This window comes from Hyla sarda, unplaced genomic scaffold (genome assembly GCF_029499605.1).
Source record: "Hyla sarda isolate aHylSar1 unplaced genomic scaffold, aHylSar1.hap1 scaffold_1082, whole genome shotgun sequence".
In the NCBI taxonomy this organism is placed as follows: domain Eukaryota; kingdom Metazoa; phylum Chordata; class Amphibia; order Anura; family Hylidae; genus Hyla; species Hyla sarda.
In genome coordinates, this window is record NW_026607702.1 from 4526 (window position 1) to 20725 (window position 16200).

General features: G+C 43.1%; 4 non-coding genes and 1 pseudogene across 4 annotated transcripts; all 5 read left to right on the top strand.

Moving 5' to 3' along the window:
* The first annotated feature begins 963 nt into the window (after nucleotides 1-963).
* Nucleotides 964-1132, top strand: LOC130300471 (U2 spliceosomal RNA; annotated as a pseudogene).
* Nucleotides 1133-3230: 2098 nt separating this feature from the next.
* LOC130300442 (U2 spliceosomal RNA) lies at nucleotides 3231-3421 on the top strand. The gene has a single exon (XR_008851304.1). It is a non-coding gene; the product is annotated as a U2 spliceosomal RNA (small nuclear RNA).
* A 2094-nt stretch (nucleotides 3422-5515) lies between these two features.
* On the top strand, nucleotides 5516-5706 carry LOC130300453 (U2 spliceosomal RNA). The gene has a single exon (XR_008851315.1). It is a non-coding gene; the product is annotated as a U2 spliceosomal RNA (small nuclear RNA).
* A 2085-nt stretch (nucleotides 5707-7791) lies between these two features.
* On the top strand, nucleotides 7792-7982 carry LOC130300464 (U2 spliceosomal RNA). The gene has a single exon (XR_008851323.1). It is a non-coding gene; the product is annotated as a U2 spliceosomal RNA (small nuclear RNA).
* A 7212-nt stretch (nucleotides 7983-15194) lies between these two features.
* LOC130300466 (U2 spliceosomal RNA) lies at nucleotides 15195-15391 on the top strand. Its single transcript, XR_008851325.1, has one exon. It is a non-coding gene; the product is annotated as a U2 spliceosomal RNA (small nuclear RNA).
* The last annotated feature ends 809 nt before the right edge of the window (nucleotides 15392-16200 follow it).

Consider the following 16200-nt stretch of genomic DNA (forward strand, 5'->3'; position numbering starts at 1 on the left):
TTTTCCAAATGGGGCTGGTGTGAGAGGGATTTGAGGAGACCCATAGCACATGTGATACCTACCTTCTATGTGCTCCTCAGGTCTTTCAATGATCAATTTGGTTTGAGCTCTTTAGGTGAACCTGATAAAAAGAAAATAGAACAAGAAATAAGGAAAAATGAGAGATTATATGAAGTACCATTCTGCACTAATGCTCAGTCTGTGAAGATTTGGAAGTTTTTTAAAGTTATTGGACTATCAAACAGACAAAAAGACGTTAGTTGGATGTCCTTTCATGGCTGCCTCCCAACCCGATCTTTTTTAAATGGAAGAGGTTTGAGAATAAGTGACAGATGCCCAAGAGAGGGTTGTGGAGGTAGAGAAGACTTAGTGCATCTTTATTGGGACTGTTTTTATGCAAAAGAATTTTTTATGTTTTTAAAGAAGTTTTTAATCCAACTCACTGGATATAACAGTTTTTCTTTTGAGAAAGTTTTTATTGGTCAAGATCTTAGTAAAAAGGAAGATACACGTACTAATTGGATTCTTTTTTCTGTTTTTAAAGAGGTTTTATGGGACTCACGCAATTTGCTTGTTTTTAAAAATGTTGTTATTTCTCCGAGGGAATTGAAAAGATTGTTTTTAGGAAGGATTTTTACTATCTTTCTACTGGACAAAAAGAGAATTGGTGAAGAAGAAGCGGAGAAAATCTGGATGCATACACGATGGAAAAATTTATAAGAAGTACGTAAAGGAGAAAGCTGTAAGTTTTTGACCAATTTCTGTGATTGTTTTTGACATGTTTTTTTGTTTTGTTGTTTGGTCACTTTTTCTTGGCACTCGGTTCCCTTAGTTAGTTTTTTCCGTATGATGTTTTTTCAGATATTGTTTTAAGTGACGAGTCTTGGTAGGTGACCTGATGATCGTCCAAACAATAGTCTGTAACTGAGGAAAAAAAAGAAAAAAAAAAAAAGAAAAAAAAAAAAAGAAAAAAAAAAAATCTGTTCTTATCAGTTTAATATCTGATACGTCCCCTATCTGGGGACCATATATTAAATGGATTTTTGAGAACGGGGGCCGATTTCGAAGCTTGCTTCCGTCGCCCTATGCATTGACCCGATATGGCAGTATCTTCGGGTACAGTGCACCACCCCCTTACAGGGTTAAAAAGAAAGATTCCTACTTTCATTGCTACCTGCTTGCTGGCTAGCCAGCTAGCCAGCCCTGTGGGCCTTGCTGCTGCTGCAGCCAAAAAACAAAAGGTGGTGCTGCTGCTGCTTCTGCTGCTTCTGCTTGTGTCTGGCCCCTGTTGGAGCGTCCAGGCACAGGACTTCTGCTGCTGCTGACTAAATGGCCTCCTTAATTGGATCATTTGAGTAGCCAGCACACCTGTGCAGGTAGGGCATGACATGATAGGCAGCTGCCTTGATAGCGGGTGGGTGCTGAATGTTCCTAATTGACAAAATAAGATTAATGCTTATGAAGAAATATAAAATCTCATCCCTTCCCCAATATCGCGCCACACCCCTACCCCTTAATTCCCTGGTTGAACGTGATGGACATATGTCTTTTTTCGACCGTACTAACTATGTAACTATGTAACATAACATGGGGGGGGGGGGGGGGGGGTCTCCTGGCTGTTCACACAGGTGTGTCATTGCTGTACATTGACCATGCATTGCTTCTGTGGTATTGCAAAGGCAAAGACAAATGCTTCCAGCCATCCATTGCACTAATGGATTGGTCATCAGCTGGCTGTCTATGTCCCGCATCAATATAGACCAAAGTACAGAGGGTTAGGCTATGCTATTGTGCACCTACCTGATGCATCAGAAGGTGCGAGGCCCTTGCTAAATTCTGTGCACAGACTTTGAGATCTATGCTTTAGACTGTATCTAAACCTGCTCCAACATGGACTGACATTCTGGCCTACTTTCAGCCGATGCGACTTGTCTGTCGCTGAACAGTCGCTTTTTATGTATTCAGCACCTATGTATAATGTTGTAAAAATGCTCTAGAAGCTAAAGTCGCAGAAATGTCACACATATTTGGCCTGTAACTTTCTGTGCGACAAATTCAGACAGGAAAAATCAGTATAAATCCTTAGAAAATTATCCCCCAGTGTCTCCATCTGCTGGCGGTATTGAATAAGCATTGCTGCACTGATGGGGTATGCATTAGACGAAAAAAAAGAAGAAAAAGAAGAATAATACGCCCAGAAAAGAGGCGAAAAGGAGAAAAACGTAAAAAAACGTGAAAAAAAAGTAAGAGGAAGAGAAGGGAAAAAAAGGTGGAAATGGGTTTAAAAGTGATTTCGGCGGAGAAATATATATATATATATATATATATATATATATATATATATATATATATATATATGCGCACACACACACATAGATATAAACGTATTCTCCGTTGAGATATTGCAGCCGCTGCTGTGTCCAGGCCCAGGAGCCTTAGCACTGTGCTGTGATGTCACTCAATACCACTGACATCACTAGGTGTAAACAACATCTCTCCTTTGCTGTGTATGTGACTATGGAGCTGTTTGGTGATGTCGTCTATTACGGCCTTCATAGAAGCAACAGGAGATTGTTGCATCCATCTTGAACCCTCAGAACTACAGTGCTATGATGTCACTCACTTCCACAGGCCTTGCAGAGTGTAAACAACAACAACCCAGCTTTGTTGTGTATGTAACCAAAGGGATTTGTGATGTCACCTAGAACCTTCACAGCAGCGACAGCTTTATGAGGAGCATCAGCACTGCTCTGCCTGAGCAGAACCATCACCGCCATAGGTTGTCAAATAACCCGGATTTAACCCACACAGGTAAGTCCAATGGGGTGCAGGCATGTCCTCTATGCTTACAGCTTCCCGTGGGTGTTGGTTTGATACCGTTTGGGGACAGCCAAGGAGGCATCTGCAGGCAACAAAGGTAGGTGTGTGCTTGTGTGTGTGTTTCCTATGCAGATCCTAAGCCCAGTGTCACATGCAAGTAGGAGGAGTAAGAAGGGTTCCTGGCAAATCCGGGTTATGGATTGCATTTAAAAAGGCCCCGTGGGAGTGCAATGGGCCCCTGTCTTGCTGCTTAGCAATAATGGTATGGGTTTAGGTTCTGCTGTGTGTACTGGTGGTTGACTGCCCCCCAGCCCAGAGTGTGCATGGAAAATTGTCTGGCAGCCTCCCTGACAGCAAGCAGTGATAGTGCCCATGAAGGGGACCTTGTTGGGCCCGCCCCTTTCACGGTTATCGCTTCTCGGCCTTTTGGCTAAGATCAAGTGTAGTATCTGTTCTTATCAGTTTAATATCTGATACGTCCCCTATCTGGGGACCATATATTAAATGGATTTTTGAGAACGGGGGCCGATTTCGAAGCTTGCTTCCGTCGCCCTATGCATTGACCCGATATGGCAGTATCTTCGGGTACAGTGCACCACCCCCTTACAGGGTTAAAAAGAAAGATTCCTACTTTCATTGCTACCTGCTTGCTGGCTAGCCAGCTAGCCAGCCCTGTGGGCCTTGCTGCTGCTGCAGCCAAAAAACAAAAGGTGGTGCTGCTGCTGCTTCTGCTGCTTCTGCTTCTGCTTGTGTCTGGCCCCTGTTGGAGCATCCAGGCACAGGACTTCTGCTGCTGCTGACTAAATGGCCTCCTTAATTGGATCATTTGAGTAGCCAGCACACCTGTGCAGGTGGGCATGACATGATAGGCAGCTGCCTTGATAGCGGGTGGGTGCTGAATGTTCCTAATTGACAAAATAAGATTAATGCTTATGAAGAAATATAAAATCTCATCCCTTCCCCAATATCGCGCCACACCCCTACCCCTTAATTCCCTGGTTGAACGTGATGGACATATGTCTTTTTTCGACCGTACTAACTATGTAACTATGTAACATAACATGGGGGGGGGGGGGGGGGGGGGGGGTCTCCTGGCTGTTCACACAGGTGTGTCATTGCTGTACATTGACCATGCATTGCTTCTGTGGTATTGCAAAGGCAAAGACAAATGCTTCCAGCCATCCATTGCACTAATGGATTGGTCATCAGCTGGCTGTCTATGTCCCGCATCAATATAGACCAAAGTACAGAGGGTTAGGCTATGCTATTGTGCACCTACCTGATGCATCAGAAGGTGCGAGGCCCTTGCTAAATTCTGTGCACAGACTTTGAGATCTATGCTTTAGACTGTATCTAAACCTGCTCCAACATGGACTGACATTCTGGCCTACTTTCAGCCGATGCGACTTGTCTGTCGCTGAACAGTCGCTTTTTATGTATTCAGCACCTATGTATAATGTTGTAAAAATGCTCTAGAAGCTAAAGTCGCAGAAATGTCACACATATTTGGCCTGCAACTTTCTGTGCGACAAATTCAGACAGGAAAAATCAGTATAAATCCTTAGAAAATTATCCCCCAGTGTCTCCATCTGCTGGCGGTATTGAATAAGCATTGCTGCACTGATGGGGTATGCATTAGACGAAAAAAAAGAAGAAAAAGAAGAATAATACGCCCAGAAAAGAGGCGAAAAGGAGAAAAACGTAAAAAAACGTGAAAAAAAAGTAAGAGGAAGAGAAGGGAAAAAAAGGTGGAAATGGGTTTAAAAGTGATTTCGGCGGAGAAATATATATATATATATATATATATATATATATATATATATGCGCACACACACACATAGATATAAACGTATTCTCCGTTGAGATATTGCAGCCGCTGCTGTGTCCAGGCCCAGGAGCCTTAGCACTGTGCTGTGATGTCACTCAATACCACTGACATCACTAGGTGTAAACAACATCTCTCCTTTGCTGTGTATGTGACTATGGAGCTGTTTGGTGATGTCGTCTATTACGGCCTTCATAGAAGCAACAGGAGATTGTTGCATCCATCTTGAACCCTCAGAACTACAGTGCTATGATGTCACTCACTTCCACAGGCCTTGCAGAGTGTAAACAACAACAACCCAGCTTTGTTGTGTATGTAACCAAAGGGATTTGTGATGTCACCTAGAACCTTCACAGCAGCGACAGCTTTATGAGGAGCATCAGCACTGCTCTGCCTGAGCAGAACCATCACCGCCATAGGTTGTCAAATAACCCGGATTTAACCCACACAGGTAAGTCCAATGGGGTGCAGGCATGTCCTCTATGCTTACAGCTTCCCGTGGGTGTTGGTTTGATACCGTTTGGGGACAGCCAAGGAGGCATCTGCAGGCAACAAAGGTAGGTGTGTGCTTGTGTGTGTGTTTCCTATGCAGATCCTAAGCCCAGTGTCACATGCAAGTAGGAGGAGTAAGAAGGGTTCCTGGCAAATCCGGGTTATGGATTGCATTTAAAAAGGCCCCGTGGGAGTGCAATGGGCCCCTGTCTTGCTGCTTAGCAATAATGGTATGGGTTTAGGTTCTGCTGTGTGTACTGGTGGTTGACTGCCCCCCAGCCCAGAGTGTGCATGGAAAATTGTCTGGCAGCCTCCCTGACAGCAAGCAGTGATAGTGCCCATGAAGGGGACCTTGTTGGGCCCGCCCCTTTCACGGTTATCGCTTCTCGGCCTTTTGGCTAAGATCAAGTGTAGTATCTGTTCTTATCAGTTTAATATCTGATACGTCCCCTATCTGGGGACCATATATTAAATGGATTTTTGAGAACGGGGGCCGATTTCGAAGCTTGCTTCCGTCGCCCTATGCATTGACCCGATATGGCAGTATCTTCGGGTACAGTGCACCACCCCCTTACAGGGTTAAAAAGAAAGATTCCTACTTTCATTGCTACCTGCTTGCTGGCTAGCCAGCTAGCCAGCCCTGTGGGCCTTGCTGCTGCTGCAGCCAAAAAACAAAAGGTGGTGCTGCTGCTGCTTCTGCTGCTTCTGCTTCTGCTTGTGTCTGGCCCCTGTTGGAGCGTCCAGGCACAGGACTTCTGCTGCTGCTGACTAAATGGCCTCCTTAATTGGATCATTTGAGTAGCCAGCACACCTGTGCAGGTAGGGCATGACATGATAGGCAGCTGCCTTGATAGCGGGTGGGTGCTGAATGTTCCTAATTGACAAAATAAGATTAATGCTTATGAAGAAATATAAAATCTCATCCCTTCCCCAATATCGCGCCACACCCCTACCCCTTAATTCCCTGGTTGAACGTGATGGACATATGTCTTTTTTCGACCGTACTAACTATGTAACTATGTAACATAACATGGGGGGGGGGGGGTCTCCTGGCTGTTCACACAGGTGTGTCATTGCTGTACATTGACCATGCATTGCTTCGGTGGTATTGCAAAGGCAAAGACAAATGCTTCCAGCCATCCATTGCACTAATGGATTGGTCATCAGCTGGCTGTCTATGTCCCGCATCAATATAGACCAAAGTACAGAGGGTTAGGCTATGCTATTGTGCACCTACCTGATGCATCAGAAGGTGCGAGGCCCTTGCTAAATTCTGTGCACAGACTTTGAGATCTATGCTTTAGACTGTATCTAAACCTGCTCCAACATGGACTGACATTCTGGCCTACTTTCAGCCGATGCGACTTGTCTGTCGCTGAACAGTCGCTTTTTATGTATTCAGCACCTATGTATAATGTTGTAAAAATGCTCTAGAAGCTAAAGTCGCAGAAATGTCACACATATTTGGCCTGCAACTTTCTGTGCGACAAATTCAGACAGGAAAAATCAGTATAAATCCTTAGAAAATTATCCCCCAGTGTCTCCATCTGCTGGCGGTATTGAATAAGCATTGCTGCACTGATGGGGTATGCATTAGACGAAAAAAAAGAAGAAAAAGAAGAATAATACGCCCAGAAAAGAGGCGAAAAGGAGAAAAACGTAAAAAAAACGTGAAAAAAAAGTAAGAGGAAGAGAAGGGAAAAAAAGGTGGAAATGGGTTTAAAAGTGATTTCGGCGGAGAAATATATATATATATATATATATATATATATATATATATATGCGCACACACACACATAGATATAAACGTATTCTCCGTTGAGATATTGCAGCCGCTGCTGTGTCCAGGCCCAGGAGCCTTAGCACTGTGCTGTGATGTCACTCAATACCACTGACATCACTAGGTGTAAACAACATCTCTCCTTTGCTGTGTATGTGACTATGGAGCTGTTTGGTGATGTCGTCTATTACGGCCTTCATAGAAGCAACAGGAGATTGTTGCATCCATCTTGAACCCTCAGAACTACAGTGCTATGATGTCACTCACTTCCACAGGCCTTGCAGAGTGTAAACAACAACAACCCAGCTTTGTTGTGTATGTAACCAAAGGGATTTGTGATGTCACCTAGAACCTTCACAGCAGCGACAGCTTTATGAGGAGCATCAGCACTGCTCTGCCTGAGCAGAACCATCACCGCCATAGGTTGTCAAATAACCCGGATTTAACCCACACAGGTAAGTCCAATGGGGTGCAGGCATGTCCTCTATGCTTACAGCTTCCCGTGGGTGTTGGTTTGATACCGTTTGGGGACAGCCAAGGAGGCATCTGCAGGCAACAAAGGTAGGTGTGTGCTTGTGTGTGTGTTTCCTATGCAGATCCTAAGCCCAGTGTCACATGCAAGTAGGAGGAGTAAGAAGGGTTCCTGGCAAATCCGGGTTATGGATTGCATTTAAAAAGGCCCCGTGGGAGTGCAATGGGCCCCTGTCTTGCTGCTTAGCAATAATGGTATGGGTTTAGGTTCTGCTGTGTGTACTGGTGGTTGACTGCCCCCCAGCCCAGAGTGTGCATGGAAAATTGTCTGGCAGCCTCCCTGACAGCAAGCAGTGATAGTGCCCATGAAGGGGACCTTGTTGGGCCCGCCCCTTTCACGGTTATCGCTTCTCGGCCTTTTGGCTAAGATCAAGTGTAGTATCTGTTCTTATCAGTTTAATATCTGATACGTCCCCTATCTGGGGACCATATATTAAATGGATTTTTGAGAACGGGGGCCGATTTCGAAGCTTGCTTCCGTCGCCCTATGCATTGACCCGATATGGCAGTATCTTCGGGTACAGTGCACCACCCCCTTACAGGGTTAAAAAGAAAGATTCCTACTTTCATTGCTACCTGCTTGCTGGCTAGCCAGCTAGCCAGCCCTGTGGGCCTTGCTGCTGCTGCAGCCAAAAAACAAAAGGTGGTGCTGCTGCTGCTTCTGCTGCTTCTGCTTCTGCTTGTGTCTGGCCCCTGTTGGAGCGTCCAGGCACAGGACTTCTGCTGCTGCTGACTAAATGGCCTCCTTAATTGGATCATTTGAGTAGCCAGCACACCTGTGCAGGTAGGGCATGACATGATAGGCAGCTGCCTTGATAGCGGGTGGGTGCTGAATGTTCCTAATTGACAAAATAAGATTAATGCTTATGAAGAAATATAAAATCTCATCCCTTCCCCAATATCGCGCCACACCCCTACCCCTTAATTCCCTGGTTGAACGTGATGGACATATGTCTTTTTTCGACCGTACTAACTATGTAACTATGTAACATAACATGGGGGGGGGGGGGGTCTCCTGGCTGTTCACACAGGTGTGTCATTGCTGTACATTGACCATGCATTGCTTCTGTGGTATTGCAAAGGCAAAGACAAATGCTTCCAGCCATCCATTGCACTAATGGATTGGTCATCAGCTGGCTGTCTATGTCCCGCATCAATATAGACCAAAGTACAGAGGGTTAGGCTATGCTATTGTGCACCTACCTGATGCATCAGAAGGTGCGAGGCCCTTGCTAAATTCTGTGCACAGACTTTGAGATCTATGCTTTAGACTGTATCTAAACCTGCTCCAACATGGACTGACATTCTGGCCTACTTTCAGCCGATGCGACTTGTCTGTCGCTGAACAGTCGCTTTTTATGTATTCAGCACCTATGTATAATGTTGTAAAAATGCTCTAGAAGCTAAAGTCGCAGAAATGTCACACATATTTGGCCTGCAACTTTCTGTGCGACAAATTCAGACAGGAAAAATCAGTATAAATCCTTAGAAAATTATCCCCCAGTGTCTCCATCTGCTGGCGGTATTGAATAAGCATTGCTGCACTGATGGGGTATGCATTAGACGAAAAAAAAGAAGAAAAAGAAGAATAATACGCCCAGAAAAGAGGCGAAAAGGAGAAAAACGTAAAAAAACGTGAAAAAAAAGTAAGAGGAAGAGAAGGGAAAAAAAGGTGGAAATGGGTTTAAAAGTGATTTCGGCGGAGAATATATATATATATATATATATATATATATATATATATATATATGCGCACACACACACATAGATATAAACGTATTCTCCGTTGAGATATTGCAGCCGCTGCTGTGTCCAGGCCCAGGAGCCTTAGCACTGTGCTGTGATGTCACTCAATACCACTGACATCACTAGGTGTAAACAACATCTCTCCTTTGCTGTGTATGTGACTATGGAGCTGTTTGGTGATGTCGTCTATTACGGCCTTCATAGAAGCAACAGGAGATTGTTGCATCCATCTTGAACCCTCAGAACTACAGTGCTATGATGTCACTCACTTCCACAGGCCTTGCAGAGTGTAAACAACAACAACCCAGCTTTGTTGTGTATGTAACCAAAGGGATTTGTGATGTCACCTAGAACCTTCACAGCAGCGACAGCTTTATGAGGAGCATCAGCACTGCTCTGCCTGAGCAGAACCATCACCGCCATAGGTTGTCAAATAACCCGGATTTAACCCACACAGGTAAGTCCAATGGGGTGCAGGCATGTCCTCTATGCTTACAGCTTCCCGTGGGTGTTGGTTTGATACCGTTTGGGGACAGCCAAGGAGGCATCTGCAGGCAACAAAGGTAGGTGTGTGCTTGTGTGTGTGTTTCCTATGCAGATCCTAAGCCCAGTGTCACATGCAAGTAGGAGGAGTAAGAAGGGTTCCTGGCAAATCCGGGTTATGGATTGCATTTAAAAAGGCCCCGTGGGAGTGCAATGGGCCCCTGTCTTGCTGCTTAGCAATAATGGTATGGGTTTAGGTTCTGCTGTGTGTACTGGTGGTTGACTGCCCCCCAGCCCAGAGTGTGCATGGAAAATTGTCTGGCAGCCTCCCTGACAGCAAGCAGTGATAGTGCCCATGAAGGGGACCTTGTTGGGCCCGCCCCTTTCACGGTTATCGCTTCTCGGCCTTTTGGCTTCGATCCCGTGCGGTTTACCGGGCGGGTTAGGAGTTGAAGGGGGTGGTGATCGGGGCCCTCTTTGCGGGGGGCCCTGGGTTATTTCGGAGTTGCGATAGTGGGTTTCATCGCCTGCAAAAATGAGTGGAGGAGAGAGGATTCGCGGAATGGAAGACACGGTCAGGATTTTCGTCCCAACGGAACATCGGGGAACGGTTGGCCTGGACCAGATTGTGCTGGAGATTCTACGCAGGCTCCAGTACCTAAAGGTAACAGATGTATTTGCAATGCAAGATTTCCCTAGACAGGGTATTTATGATGTTACATTTGTTAATTCCGAGATTTGTCAGAGGGTCTACAAGGACCTGGAAGGAATGAAGAGAAAGAATGAGCCGGATATTATGAGGAAAGTTAAAGTAGAGCCTTTGTTTCTGAGTACAGAGAAAGTGGTCATCGTACATATGTACAATCCCAAAGTTACAGACTCAATGGTAACAAATTTTCTTTATCGTTATTGTGAAGAAGTGAAGTTTTTTGGAAAACTAAAGAACAGACATGGTTTTTTTAACTGTAAAAGGAAATATGTTGTGAAGTTCAAGAAGGATGAGTCTATGGAGGAGGGAATTAAGAGTATTCCTCAAGTTTTTTCCATTGGAGGAGAGCGTGGTTTTTGTTTTTATGAGGGGCAGCTTCAGTTTTGCCGCAAATGTCAAGCATATGGCCACGTGCAGGACGCATGTCCTGTGAAGGGTGTTGTTTGTAGGAACTGTGGCAAGACTGGGCATGAAACAAGTTTTTGCGTTGAGGAAAAGACTTGTGATATTTGTGGGAGTAATTCCCATTTGGCAAGAGGATGTCACTTATGGTACAAGAGAAGGAGTTATGCTGATGCGGCTGGAAGTAAAGGTGGACAGAGCAATGAACAGGGAATGGGAAGGAGGTCTTTTTCAGAAGCCACAGGTGTGGATGGAGGTGTGGATGGAGGTGTGGATGGAGGTGAAAAAGAAAAATCTAATGTGGAGGGGGAATGTGAAGTCGGGAGGAGCGCAGGTGGTACGATTGTTAAAAATGTTGTTGCTCAAGTGGATGTGATTAAAGAGGCTTTTGTGGAGACAAGTGTGGTGGTTGAACAGGAGTATAAGAAAGTGGTCTCCACAAGTGAAGTAACATGTGCAAAGGGGGTGGAGGTCAAGAAGATTGAAACTGTGTATGGAGATGTGTTTCCTTGTGGAAGCATGAGTGGTGATGTGGAATGTCCAGACCCTGTTGTGGGGGAGGAGGAGGGAATGGAATTCCAAGAAAATGTGCAGTCATCTGAGAAGTCCCTTACACCTGCTCAGAGATTTGTCAGCAGTGATGAGGAGGATGAGGTGGGGGTGGAAAGTAAAAGAAGTAAAAAAGGAAGTTGGACTGGGGATCAAGAGGACCCAGTGGTTGGAAGAGGAGTTGAAATGGACAGGGACTCTGATCCAGGGTCGCCTGATTGTTATGAAAATGTTTTAAGGAAAGTTGAGAGTCAGAGCAGTAATTTTTAACTATGATGGATATTAAAGTTTTGATTTTATTCATTTTAGTTATTATGACTCTTATCTTAACAACCCTTAATGTCAGGAGTATTGGATCAGAAGTAAGAAGAGCTGCTATTTTTGAGGTGTTGGAGAATGTGAGAGCTGATATAATATGTTTACAGGAGTGTGCAATTAAATCTGCACCTTATGCTGATGAGTGGAGGATGGGACAATCTTTTTGGTCAACTAGTACGGATAACAAGAATGAAGGAGTTGGTTTTTTAATCAAAAATAACAATATCAAAGTTTTAAATTGCCAGATTTTAATACCAGGCCGTTGCATGGTTTTAAACTTTGAGTTTTTAGACCAGAGGATTAGAGTTTTTAACGTATATGCCCCAGCAGAGAAGAAAGAGCGGTTGGTTTTTTTAGAGTCCTTGAAGTTTTTTATCCCTGGTCGGGAAAGTACTATAGTGGCTGGTGATTTTAACTGTATCCGTACTGTTAATGACCGTGAGAGTGCTGCTGAAGTCCGAACTGACATTACCTCTAATGCTTTAAATCAATTAGTACAAGACTTACACTATATAGATGCTGGACTGATGATTGACACTGATGATAGATATACATATGTATCGGATAGTGGTCACTGTAAATCCCGGATAGATTATATTTTTGTGTCTGAAGGGATGAAGGTGGCCCGGTGTAATCAGATGATGTCGATTTTCTCAGATCATAAAATTTTATCTGCTGAAATAAGCATCTCAGAGTCCATTGCCTTTGGTAGGGGACTCTGGAAGTTGAATGTGAGTTTACTTGAAGAAGAGGAGGTAATGGCAGGTTTTAAAAATATATTTTTATCCTGTGCTGCTAAACAAGACTGTTTTAAAAATATTTTAGACTGGTGGGATTGGGCTAAAGTGAACTTTGCTGGTTATTTTAAGTCTGTTTGCATTAAGAGAGCACAGGAGAAGAGGCGGAGAGATGAGACTTTAGTTTCACAGTTGGAGACTCTCTTTAAGTTTAAGAACGCTGGTCTAGAGGTGGATGCTGAAATTTGTGAAATTAAGGAAGAGATGAAGACAAGGTTGAAGGAAAGAGGAAGGAATATTGTTTACAGGGCTAAGGTGCAACATTTGGAGGAGAATGAACAATGTAGTCGATATTTTTTTAAAAAGTGTTTTAAGCCAAAGGGGGTCTTTAAGTCAGTTTTAACCTCAAGTGGTGAGGTGGTTGGTAGGGAGATGGAGGAGGAGGTTTGTAAATTTTATGAAACACTTTTTAGTAATGAAAGTAAAGCTGCTATTAATGAAATGGAAGACTACTGTAACATTTTAGAGGATCAAATTCCAGATGAGGAGAAAGTTTTTTTGGTGGAAGATGTTAGTGAAAATGAAATTAGAATGGCGCTGAATGGAATGGCAAAAGGTAAAACCCCTGGTAGTGACGGCCTTCCAGCTGAGTTTTATGTTGTATTTTGGCCTCTTTTAAAAGATGTTTTTACTCGGGTTGTGCAATATGTTTTTAAGTTTGGGATTTTAGCTGATTCAATGAAGAAGGGAATTATCACACTAATACATAAGAAAGGTGACGAACGTGATATAAAAAATTGGAGACCAATTTCATTGTTAAACAGTGACTATAAAATTATTGCTAAAATTGTTGCAAACAGGCTTAGGAATATTATTGGCCATATGGTAGATAATTACCAAGTATGTGCTGTACCCGGGAGAAGAATTACTGATAATTTATTGATTTTAAGGGATGTTATTTATTATTGTAATTTTAATAAGGTGCCTCTTTTTGTCGAGTCAGTGGATTTCGAGAAGGCCTATGATAAAGTCGCACACAAATTTATGTTTATGGCCCTAAAACATATGGGGATCCCAATGAAGTTATTACATGTTATTAAAGGGTTATATAATGGTGTTACTGGACAAGTTTTAATGAATGGCCATGTTGGTCCTGCTTTTAAGATTTTATCAGGGGTTCGGCAGGGTTGCCCACTCTCCCCAATCCTTTTCATCTGTGTAATAGAGGCCTTGTTAAAGAATGTTCAGAAAGACAAATGTGTTAAAGGAGTTTTTATACCTGGCAGTGGTGGGAGTGATCTTAAGGTTTTAAGCTACATGGATGATGTTGTGTTTACATGTACTTCAAAAGCAGATTTGAATAGAGTGAATTTGCATATTCAAATTTTTTGCTGTGTGGCCGGAATGTGTGTAAACTGGGGCAAATGTCATTTGGTGAATTTTGGGAAATGCGAAGATGTGTTGGTGGATGGAGTAGAGATAAAGGAGAATGTGGAAGTTTTAGGGGTCATTTTTGAAAAGAATCTTAAAGGGACAGAGACTTACAACAAGCTGGACAGTAAAATTGAAAAGAAATTGAATTTTTGGAAATTGAGGAGTTTATCCCTTAAAGGGAAAGTACTTGTTATTAAGACTGTGATTTTACCTTTACTTTTATATACTGCGATGGTTTTTCCACCTGGTAAGCTTTGGATGAGGAAGACAACAAGAAGATTTTTTGTTTTCTTTTGGGGATCCAAAATGGAAAAAATGAAAAGAGAGAAGGTAATGAGTACTGTAAAGAATGGTGGATATGACTTTCCAAATATTGATTTGTTTTTAAAGTTACACTATTTTCTTTTAATTTTCAAGACGATCCAGTGCAATAGTAAAACAGCTGATATGTGTAAATATTTAGCAGGATGGTTGTTTTCTAAGTGGGGCTGGTGTGAGAGGGATCTGAGGAAACCAATGGCGCTGATTATACCTACCTTTTATGTGGTTCTTCGGTCTTTCAATGATCAGTTTAATTTGAGCTCCTTGGGGAAACCTGAAAAGAAGAAAATAGAATATGAGTTGAGAAAGAGTGAAAAATTTAATGAAGTACCATTCTGTAATATTGCACAGTCAGTTAAGATTTGGAGCCTTTTTAATTCCTTTGGTTTATCAAATAGACAAAAAGATGTGGTATGGATGTCTTACCATGGTTGCCTCCCAACTCGAGTGTTTTTAAGAGGAAGAGGAATAAGAGTGAGTGAACAGTGTCCAAGAGAGGGTTGTGGAGGTAAAGAAGATATTGTACATTTGTGGTGGGACTGTTTTTATGCCAAGGAAGTTTTTAGGCTTTTAACAAGATTTTTTATTGCACTTATGGGTTTTAATGATTTTACTTTTGAGAAAATTTTTATCGGTCAGAACTTTAACATGAAGAATGATGCACGTGTTACTTGGATAATTTTTTCTGTTTTTAAAGAAGTTTTATGGGACTCCAGGAATTTGCTTGTTTTTAAAAATGTTTCCATTTCTCCAAGTGAATGTAGGAGGTTGTTGCTCGGAAGACTTTTTATTGCATATTTATTAGATAAGAAGAGAATGGGAGAAGACAATGCTGAAAAGATCTGGAAATATACCCAATGGTGGAAACTGTAAGTCTGACCAGTTTATGTTTGGTTTTTTAAAAGTTTTTGTTTTCCTTCAGCTTTTACCTTTTGGTTTTAAGTTCTTGACCCTCGGTTCCCTTTTTTTTGTCTTTCCGCATGATGTTTTTTCAGACATTGTTTTAAGTGACGAGTCCTGGTAGGAGACCTGATGATCGTTCAAACAATAGTCTGTAACTGAGGAAAAAAAAAAAAAAAAAAAAAAAAAAATCTGTTCTTATCAGTTTAATATCTGATACGTCCCCTATCTGGGGACCATATATTAAATGGATTTTTGAGAACGGGGGCCGATTTCGAAGCTTGCTTCCGTCGCCCTATGCATTGACCCGATATGGCAGTATCTTCGGGTACAGTGCACCACCCCCTTACAGGGTTAAAAAGAAAGATTCCTACTTTCATTGCTACCTGCTTGCTGGCTAGCCAGCTAGCCAGCCCTGTGGGCCTTGCTGCTGCTGCAGCCAAAAAACAAAAGGTGGTGCTGCTGCTGCTTCTGCTGCTTCTGCTTCTGCTTGTGTCTGGCCCCTGTTGGAGCGTCCAGGCACAGGACTTCTGCTGCTGCTGACTAAATGGCCTCCTTAATTGGATCATTTGAGTAGCCAGCACACCTGTGCAGGTAGGGCATGACATGATAGGCAGCTGCCTTGATAGCGGGTGGGTGCTGAATGTTCCTAATTGACAAAATAAGATTAATGCTTATGAAGAAATATAAAATCTCATCCCTTCCCCAATATCGCGCCACACCCCTACCCCTTAATTCCCTGGTTGAACGTGATGGACATATGTCTTTTTTCGACCGTACTAACTATGTAACTATGTAACATAACATGGGGGGGGGGGGGTCTCCTGGCTGTTCACACAGGTGTGTCATTGCTGTACATTGACCATGCATTGCTTCTGTGGTATTGCAAAGGCAAAGACAAATGCTTCCAGCCATCCATTGCACTAATGGATTGGTCATCAGCTGGCTGTCTATGTCCCGCATCAATATAGACCAAAGTACAGAGGGTTAGGCTATGCTATTGTGCACCTACCTGATGCATCAGAAGGTGCGAGGCCCTTGCTAAATTCTGTGCACAGACTTTGAGATCTATGCTTTAGACTGTATCTAAACCTGCTCCAACATGGACTGACATTCTGGCCTACTTTCAGCCGATGCGACTTGTCTGTCGCTG